General features: G+C 46.5%; 1 long non-coding RNA gene across 1 annotated transcript; it reads right to left on the minus strand.

Annotated features, from left to right (window-relative positions):
- Positions 1–1,454: 1,454 nt before the first annotated feature.
- LOC115384464 (uncharacterized) lies at positions 1,455–10,038 on the minus strand. Its single transcript, XR_003930881.1, has 3 exons — positions 9,982–10,038; positions 9,447–9,500; positions 1,455–1,660 (listed from the first exon to the last, which is right to left on the minus strand). It is a non-coding gene; the product is annotated as an uncharacterized LOC115384464 (long non-coding RNA).
- Positions 10,039–10,505: the final 467 nt, after the last annotated feature.

The raw sequence follows: 10,505 nt of genomic DNA on the forward strand, positions 1-10,505 counted from the left end.
CTGGGGAGGCACTGTTAAGGAAATTTTGGACTGAGATATCGATACTCTTTTTGAGAAGCGAGCCTGTAGATTGGGTATTTTCACCATATCTGTCAAACACAACATAAAGGTGCTGTGCTCCACCTGCCCCCAATGACCAGTCACCACTGCTTTTGAGAAGTGCTTGAGATGATGACTATAACTTATTTTACTTTTGGTGTGGCTGCCTTCAGATGCTTAGAGAATTATTTCACATTGTAGGTGATTGTCATGTTTTTAATAAAATCCTCTGGCCTCAAACTTTTATGAGTTACAAACCCAACAATGCTGAACTTCATGTTGAAATCAGCTCCATGTCAGATACATAAGCTACTTGTCAACAGGATTTACAGCTCAGGGACAGCACAGAAACAAACCACTGAACTCTATTCATCACAAATAGGAATAAGGTCAAAGCATTTCCAGAATAAAAGAATAAACCTCGGGAGGACAGTTGGAGTTACATTAGAACACATGCTGTTACCAGAACATTATATCTGTGACTGGGTGAATCATGGTTTCAAGCCTAACTATCCATTTCCACTCAAATCGAACATTTTACACAAAGCATCTCCAGGAGTAAATGGAAAAATTACAAAAACACAGTTAGGCAGCTCACAACAGAAACACCAATGATCAGTCTGTCTGATGACTCAGTCAACTTTGTCACAAAAACCTGGTGAATCAGCAGAGGAACAACAACATGAAGCCTTATTGTCTGACCTCTGTTGCTGGGAGGCTGGAAAAATTTATTATCATCATTATTATTATTATTAGCTTTAATTATTGGAGCAAAACTCTGTCATGAGTGGATATTCCAGGTTATGGTATGACCTCTTCCTCTCCTGCTCTCTGGTGTTTCATGGAAGTTTTAATTCTGCTGTGCTGTTCACTGCCTCCTGTACAACCTGCGTACGGCCAGTCACTCTGTTTCCTTCTTTCATTTATAAAATCTGAGGAAAGACCTAATCACAAATCAACATGTCAACATTTCAAAAAGAAAAGCAACCGACATCAGAGGAGGCAGTCTGTTAATCCACAGAATCACCATCAGACGTCCTCAGATAGCTTTAGACTGATCAAGCTAATGAACCAGATCCACACATACTGACATGTCTCTGCCCTGGTAAAGATGCTCTGCCACGATTAAAGAAATATATCAAAATACTAACTGTACCATCGACACAAGAACAAACATTACTGAACATCCAAGGTGTGTTAGACACAGAGAACCATCAGTCTCAGGAGTGTTTTCCATTTTTTATTTGTCCAGGAGCAGAGTTCAACAGAAATGAACAAAGCTGACAGAACAGGTGACTGAGAATGAAGAGGTGACGTCTGTACAAAGAAAGAAAGAAAGAAACAATAAAATAATAGTCCGGTTATCTCCCAGGTTACAGATTACTAGTTGCAATGGAAGTGCAAAGTGTACTTATTTGATCAGGAGACCCTGGTTCTTGCTGGAGGTCCCAGTGGAGACCCTGGTCAGACCCTGGTCCGGCTCCTGCTGGTGGTTCAGTGTTCTCTTGTGAAGCAGAGAGAAGCCTCAGTTCTTCTGTGGCGTCTGAAAACGAGACTCTGCTCCACGATGTCCCAGGAGAGGATCAGCAGTGTGACTGTCTGCCATGTCCATAGAGACAAGCTGGAAGGAGGACAAGGAGGACAAATGTAATGTCTTCATTAGCACTTCAGAACGGCAGGACAATGTTTTTGGGCACTTTTAAAAATGATGATGTTGTAGTGGTGCATGGGCGTGCACTATCATATGTACGCGCACTGCACTGCATGCACGCGCACACGCTGGGCGGCACCTTGCGCCACACCGGAGTTTTAATTGCAGACTCAACTCACCTGCGCGTCTCTCTCTGGCGTTTCTCAGTTCAAGCAGTGCTGCAGCAGCACAGAAGCTGCCGTGAAACCTTCGGTTCAGCTAAAGACAAGTTAAACTTGCTTCTCCACCGCTCTTGAGTTCACGCGGTCAGTGATCTGAACGCCGTCCTGGCGGGGTGAGTGATTACTATCGGCGCTTCATTCATAAAATACTCGCCTCGTTTCTAACCCACGCGTGTTTGTAGGCGCCGCTGCAGTTAATTTTGAGTGCTCCCTTCCTGTTCTCTCACGAGCATCAGCGCACCTGTTCTGTGAGTATGGGTTTCTGTGCTTCCATTCCAAATTCAGAATATTTTGGGATCTAACACGGTTTGCTGTGTAGATCCCCACGTTGTGTGGCAGTCCATCCGCCACTGCGGATCCAGTGAGATTTGCCTGAGAGGCTCTGGGGTAAGTTCAATATTCCTCTCCATCTTAATTAAATTAGGCTCAAACTAAATTCCAATTATAATATTTTAGGGTCGCAGAGACGGGCCTTTTCCTTCCACGTGACTGGTTTCCGCTGCTGCCATTTGGGCTTCTCCTTTATGCTGCTGCTGTTTTTGTAGGCCACATTTAAAATGTGATTTATTTTCCAGGCATGCAGGTTCCATTTTGTAACTTTATTTTGAAATGAATGGATGAGTGTGTGAATGGAAATGCATCTTTTAAAAGGAAAATATTTGTCTCATGAATGAATGTTAAAATTAAATAAAGTAAAGTTTATTTTGATGTCTGTTTCCGGCCCATCAGTCCAACGAATCTGCAGCCTTTTATCTGTGCAGGATAACCTTGGTTTCTACCAGTTGGCGTTGTAAATACAAAAGTCTCCAATTTTAGCAATTTTATAGTGTTATTTAAGTAATTATAATTTATTATGTAAAGAAAACCACTCGACCTGGCCACAATTGGCGTTGTTGGCAGGATTGACTGAATGAGACTGGGGACAGAGGCTGCTGTGGATATTTAGAGGTACAAAGTTAATGTCTAAGTAACTGGGTGATTGATTCTTATAGGTGGGAAAGAAACGGAGAAATACATTGTGTGCAGTGTTGTTTGAGTTTGTGTATTTTGCATTTTCTAAGTTGCATATTTTGATTTATTGTATATGTTTGCTGTGTTTTTCATGAGCATTTTTTGTTTACCATATTATGTTTGTATTAACCTCTGTTTAGCTTTAATCATCTATTGGCTCTTTCGCTACAGCAAACTACAAATCCAACCTTGTATTCTTCTGTATTTTGTGTTCACTGATTTGTGGAGTAACAGCAGCAGCATTTTTTTTAGAATTGTAACCCTTTTGCACAAATATGGAGGAACAGTTAAAACAGCTTCAAGAAATGGTAGCAAACCTACAAGTAGAAAACGAAAACTTGCGTCGTCGTCCTCAATCTAGCTCTAGCGCTTCAGCAGAAGCTGCTGCTTCCTCTAGTCGAATCAACCCTAGTGTTGAGCGGCTAGTCTTTGTCCCAAGAGAGCGAAAGTGCCCAATGTTTCGAGGCAGGGTGGGAATCGGTCTGGGAGAATGGTTAGAGGAGGCAGATGCATGTATGAGGGCTAGACATTTGTCTACCATTGACCGAGCATTTTTCTTTATGATCATTTGGAAGGAGAGGCCGGGAGGAAATCAAATTTCGCTCTGCAGAAGAACGGAGTGACCCAGCGGCAATTACGGCAATTCTAGAGGAACTTATGGGTGTTCAGAGTCCTATGTTGCTTTACAGGAGGCGTTCTTTTCTCGGAGACAACAGGAGGGTGAGACACTGTTGGAGTATTCGCTTGCGCTCAAATCATTAATGGAAAGGGTTTAAACGGCGCGCCCCAAACAACTTTCCAAATTCTGAAACTCTGTTGCGTGACCAATTCGTGGAGCAGGTTCTGAATAACGATCTCCGTCGTTGGCTAAAACAATATGTGCGACAGACTCCTGCAGCCACACTGCTGGACGCCAGAGGTGAGGCAATCGGTGGGAGCGTGAGGGGCTGTCCCCGTGTGTGCGTGGTAGAAGTAATTCTGTCCCTTCAGCACTTGGTATCCAGTACATGGTACGGGGTGGTCATCAGCATTTGGATAGTGGCTCGACATCGGAGGTCGGTGAAATGAAGGAGCTATTGCAGCGACTGCAGGAACAGCAGGACAAACTCGCCCAAAGTATAGCACAGTTGCAGACCTCTCGCCACCGACACCGATCCCCCCGCTTTCGTAGCCGTTCCCTCGCGCAGGCCCCATTATTGTAATCGTTGTGAACAGCCGGGACACATCGCTCGAGAGTGTGATGGCCCACGAGTTCCTTCTCGCGCTCAGGTAGCGGCGCATGGCCAGTTCCCTCCATCACAGCCTTCGGAAAACTAGCGCCCACCGTGCTGCCGAGCCAAAGCCTCGGGTGGGGCATGTACTGGCTCAGAGGACTCTAGAATGGCCGGGAGGTTAGAAGACGTTAGGAAGTTGATCTCAACATGTCCACACATGATGTAGGGATGGGAGGCGCCCCTGTTCCTTGTCTCGTGGGACACTGGATCGATGGTTTCAACCATAACAGAGAGTTTCTTCAGAAGAACTTTGTGCCATGGGGCGAAGAACGTCTTAGAGCCTGTCATTGGCTGGAACTTAAAGCTGCCAATGGTCTTTCCATTCCATATTTGGGTTACCTCGACTGGATGTTGAGCTATGTGGAAAGTTGATGCCCTGCTGTGGCGTTTTGGTGGTGAAGGACCCACCTGGCCGTGTACCTTGTCAAGTCCCTGGAGTTCTAGGGATGAACATAATCAGTAAGTGTTATGAAGAACTTTTGGACAGTATGGCTCTGCCCTATTTGGTGAAGCTTCTGCATCCCTCCCCACCCCGCTTGTGGACGCTCTGCAGAAGTGTCATTTTGCGAGTGAACAACCTACTAGTGTAAGCCTGGCAGAGTTTAGGGTCAGGGGAAGAAGCCTTGTTGTGTACCAGGAGGCACTATGAAGATTGTGGCTGCCACCTGCGCTGAACATTTTTCGGACGGCACAGTGCTGTTTGAACCGTCAGAGTCTGGTTTACCTGCCGGCTTGTTGGCATCTCCTGCTCTAGCTCATGTGTCTCGAGGAACAGCCTACATTCCTGTCGTGAATGTCGGTGCTTCTGACATTTATCTTTACTCCCGTACAGTCATTGGCACATTGGATGACGTGAGAGTAGTTAGCTTGCCTTCAGGTGTTGCAGAAGTACCATCTGTTACTGCTCAGATAGCCTTGCAAGCAGCATCTGTTTCAGTCCCTGACCAGATTGAAAACATTGACCTTTCACATCTGCCTCCAGAAGGACGCGATGCTGCCGATCTTTGTTAAGGAAGCATATATCAGTCTTTGCAGCCACATGACCAAGACTTGGGCTGCACCAACCTCATCTCCCACGAAATTCCCACTTTTGGACGGTGTTCCCGTTCGCCAACGCCATCGTCGCATTCCTCCATCAGAATATGAGGTGGTCAAAGAGCACATAAACCAACTGCTCCAGGCACAGGTCATACGTGAAAGCTCCAGCCCTTATGCTCGCCTATAGTCTTAGTCCGTAGAAGATGGAACGTTTACGGCTATGTGTTGACTATCGGCAACTTAATGCGAAGACCCCGCAAGGATGCCTTCCCTCTTCCACGCATTGACGAATCGTTGGATGCCATGACAGGTGCCTGTTGGTTTTCAACTATGGATTTTAGCTGCCGGGTATAATCACTGTCCTCGGTTGCAGAGAAGCATAGACCAAAGACTGCGTTTTGCAACGCCTTTTGGGCTCTTTGGTGGAATAGAATGCCTTTCGGCCTTTGTAACGCTCCAGGAACTTTCCAACGCCTCATGCAGCGCATGTTCGGCGATCAGCAAGGGCAGTCTTGTTGCTTTACTTAGACGACATTATCATCTTTTCGTCCGATGTTCAGCAGCATTGCAACGGCTGGACTGCGCCTTAGGGAGACTTAATCAGGAAGGTCTAAAAGTTAAGCTCAGTAAATGTAGCTTCTTTAAACGTGAAGGTTAGCTATCTTGGTCATGTCATTTCTGATAAAGGTGTTTCTTACAGACCCCGCAAAAATTGAGTGTGTGGCAAATTGGCCAACGCCCAAAACAGTCACTGAACTTCGGTCTTTTTAGGCTTTGCAAGCTACTATCGCCGCTTCATTGAAGGATTTGCAAAGTTAGCAGCGCCGTTGCATCACCGAGTTGGCATTTTGACAGGCAAGTCGACAAAGAAAGGAAAGCAGGGCGATCTCGAGCTCTGGACAGCAGAGTGTCAGGAAGTTTTGATGCATTAAAGGCAAAGTTGACGAGCGCGCCTGTACTGGCATATGCAGATTTCTCAAAGCAGTTCATCTTAGAGGTGGATGCAAGCCACAGTGGGTTGGGAGCCGTGCTCTCCCAGGAGCAAGACGGGAAGGTTAGACCAGTCGCATATGCGAGCCGTGGTTTGCGTAGGACGGAACGCAATATGGCTAACTATAGCTCAATGAAGCTCGAGCTACTTGCTCTAAAGTGGGCAATGACCGATAAGTTTCGGGAGTACTTGTTAGGTCAAAAATGTGTTGTCTACACCGACAACAACCCGCTTAGCTATCTTGCGACGGCAAAGCTTGGAGCTGTTGAGCAGCGTTGGGCTGCACAGCTTGCGTCGTTGATTTGAGTTGAGGTATAGATCGGGTAGGAGCAATCAGAATGCAGATGCTCTGTCCCGCCAACCAGGCCTCACTTCCCAGGATCTCGCAGAATCACTCCCTGGTAGCTTTATACCATATAACTTGCGAGATTCAGGTGGCCCATCAATGGTGGAGGCATCTCAGTCTATTGTATCTGCCTTTCCGGGTCATTCATCTGGTGACATCCGTGCCCTTCAAGCAGTTGATGGTGTAATACAGGAAGTGCTGAACTTTTGGAGGACCGGGGTTCGGCCTAACAGTGAGGAGCGAAACAACTTTCTCATCCTGCTTCTGTTTTACTTCAGCAGTGGGATCGTTTAGTGGAGCGCAGTGGGCTGTTGTACCGGAAGGTATTCCGTCCAGATGGCCAGGAAGCTGTGTTCCAGCTGGTGCTGCCATCAGCATTGATCGAGGAGGTGTTAACACAGCTACACCAAGAACATGGCCACCAAGGCGTGGAACGAACACTGGCCTTACTTCGAGCTCGCTGTTATTGGCCGGGAATGTTCAAGCCGTGAGTGAATGGTGCAGACAGTGCGAGCGGTGTCAAGTTGCTAAGGACTCTCGTCCACTCGCCCGGGGCTCCTATGGGTCACCTTTTGGTTTCCCGACCAAATGAAATTCTAGCGCTAGATTTCACTTTGTTGGAACCATCATCAACTGGATTGGAGAATGTACTTGTCATCACCGATGTGTTCAGCAAATATACTTTAGCTATTCCGACGAGAGACCAGCGGGCGGTGACTGTAGCTAGAGTGTTGGTGTCTGAGTGGTTTTCGAAGTTCGGCGTCCCCGCTAGGTTACATTCTGATCAGGGCCGGAGTTTTGAGGGTTTGTTGATGAGGCAGCTTTGCGAACTTTACGGCGTTGAAAAGTCACGAACGACACCGTATCATCCTGCCGGAAATGGCCAGTGCGAACGGTTTAACCGTACGTTGCACGACTTACTCCGCACCTTACCAGCCTCCCGGAACGTGACTGGTGTGCATGCCTGCCCCAAGTCTTATACGCCTACAATACCACTCCTCACCATTCCACTGGTGAGTCACCGTTCTACCTCATGTTCGGACCAGGAACCCAGATTACCTGTGGACTTTCTGTTAGGTCTGGTCGAGGAACCTGTTGCTGGATATCCCCATGACTGGATTGTAGAACATCAAGCCCGTCTCCAGTTGGCTTTTGAAGGTGCAAAAGAGCATTTGAGAACAGCAGCTGAAGGCCGCAAGGCCAAGCATGATCTCCATCTGCGTGGTAATCCTTTGAATGAAGGACAGATAATTCTGGTGCGTAATACTAACGTGAGAGGTCGATGTAAGATTCAGGACTTGTGGTCCTCGGTGCCACATATAATCGTAAGAGCTCCCCCAGTAGGAGGGTCTGTCTACACCGTTGCTCCTGTTCGGGACCAGACAAGGGTTAAGCAGTTGCATCGCTCCTTAATAAAGACATGGGTTGGAATACAACCCATCGGAAGTTACCCGGGATGGTGGTCCATCTAGGCTTGTGCACAGTCGGTCTAATAGGTCATCTTCCGAGGAGGAGTTGTGTTATGCAGCCCCTGTCTCGGGTGGTTCGTTAGTGTCACAACTTGGGGAGACTGTGTCTGCAGCAGGTGGGATGGAGGTACAATCTGCAACGTTGCCATCGACCGCTGGGCCATCCTCATCTGTTGAATCGGGTAGTGGAGGCGTGAGAAGGTCGGCACGCTCCACAGCTGGTCACCACCCCAACCCTTACAACCTTCCTCGTTCTGCGTTGGACAATTAACAAATTGCATTGGTGGTCTGCCTTTTTTTGTGGCAAGTTGATCGTCGGGTCGACGATCAAAAGGGGGGGGGGTAGAATGTAGTGGTGCATGGGCGTACACTATCATATGTACGCGCACTGCACTGCATGCACGCGCACACGCTGGGCGGCACCTTGCGCCACACCGGAGTTTTAATTGCAGACTCAACTCACCTGCGCGTCTCTCTCTGGCGTTTCTCAGTTCAAGCAGTGCTGCAGCAGCACAGAAGCTGCCGTGAAACCTTCGGTTCAGCTAAAGACAAGTTAAACTTGCTTCTCCACCGCTCTTGAGTTCACGCGGTCAGTGATCTGAACGCCGTCCTGGCGGGGTGAGTGATTACTATCGGCGCTTCATTCATAAAATACTCGCCTCGTTTCTAACCCACGCGTGTTTGTAGGCGCCGCTGCAGTTAATTTTGAGTGCTCCCTTCCTGTTCTCTCACGAGCATCAGCGCACCTGTTCTGTGAGTATGGGTTTCTGTGCTTCCATTCTAAATTCAGAATATTTTGGGATCTAACACGGTTTGCTGTGTAGATCCCCACGTTGTGTGGCAGTCCATCCGCCACTGCGGATCCAGTGAGATTTGCCTGAGAGGCTCTGGGGTAAGTTCAATATTCCTCTCCATCTTAATTAAATTAGGCTCAAACTAAATTCCAATTATAATATTTTAGGGTCGCAGAGACGGGCCTTTTCCTTCCACGTGACTGGTTTCCGCTGCTGCCATTTGGGCTTCTCCTTTATGCTGCTGCTGTTTTTGTAGGCCACATTTAAAATGTGATTTATTTTCCAGGCATGCAGGTTCCATTTTGTAACTTTATTTTGAAATGAATGGATGAGTGTGTGAATGGAAATGCATCTTTTAAAAGGAAAATATTTGTCTCATAAATGAATGTTAAAATTAAATAAAGTAAAGTTTATTTTGATGTCTGTTTCCGGCCCATCAGTCCAACGAATCTGCAGCCTTTTTATCTGTGCAGGATAACCTTGGGGACGCTGGTTTCTACCAGTTGGCGTTGTAAATATAAAAGTCTCCAATTTTAGCAATTTTATAGTGTTATTTAAAGTAATTATAATTTATTATGTAAAGAAAACCACTCGACCTGGCCACAATGTTACCTTTTAGCCTACAAATTTGGACCTGTAGGACTTCCAGTCCTCACAGCTGCAGTTCTGTTGGGGACAAAAGACAGTGTCTGAGTATGTTTAGCTCTGTTTTCTATGTTCAGTGTTAAATGTCCAGTGAGATTTGAACCAAGGGGCAGATTTAAAAAAAAGTCTTCACTAAAGTGTGCACATTTAAACCTATCTTAAATTAAATTGTGTTTCCTTAATGAAATAAAGCATCTTTGATACTTCATTACAGTTCAAAAATAAAAATATGAAATTCATCCCTATTCACATCTTTCAATAAAACTCGCATTTCTTTTTGATCAAAAGCAACAGGTCCCCCGGGGACGAAAAGTATGTTGATGATGAACATTAGCTGAGACTAGAATGAGGCCAAACAGCCTCAAAATGTTGCTGTTAGCATGTTGACAGTAAAGTTCTTCAGGGCATATCCACATTTCAAAACAGATTACCGCCTCTTGCATAAAGTCTATAACATGGGATAATCACAGGGTTAAACTAGCAACCAAGTTTTCAAACTCACCACAGGTGCTGCAGAAGAAAGAGCTGCTCTGTGTGGAGCTTCCACAGGAACAGAGGCACATTTAGAACAGCCACACTTTTTTGTTTTGTTTTTTTAATCCTCGTGAACGTTGCGTCTCTGATGCGAGCGGACGGTGCGTTCAGGAGCATCGGAATGTTATATACTACTGAAAATAACCGGGGTTAAAATGGCTACACGTGAAGGATTTGTGTGTAGTGGAGAAAAAACACCCCTGGCAAAAGTCTCCCCTAAACTGACGCCTATGCGCGCATTCCAGGCGGGCAGTGTTGAAACCAGTTTATTAAAAACAATCGTGGCCGACCTGTTGTGTTGTTTGGAATGCGCCTGGAATGTGCGGGTGTTAAAAACGAGCGCTCCCGTCAATGCGGAAGTGAACGAACTCCGCCCGTTGCACGCGGTCTCGGTGACGCAAAACAAGCGCTCCCGCTGCAGGCGCACCTCGCCACTGCGATCCCATGAAATGAAGCGATAAAAAATAAAAATGATTCATACATCGCACTTTT

Source organism: Salarias fasciatus, unplaced genomic scaffold (genome assembly GCF_902148845.1).
Source record: "Salarias fasciatus unplaced genomic scaffold, fSalaFa1.1, whole genome shotgun sequence".
Taxonomy (NCBI): domain Eukaryota; kingdom Metazoa; phylum Chordata; class Actinopteri; order Blenniiformes; family Blenniidae; genus Salarias; species Salarias fasciatus.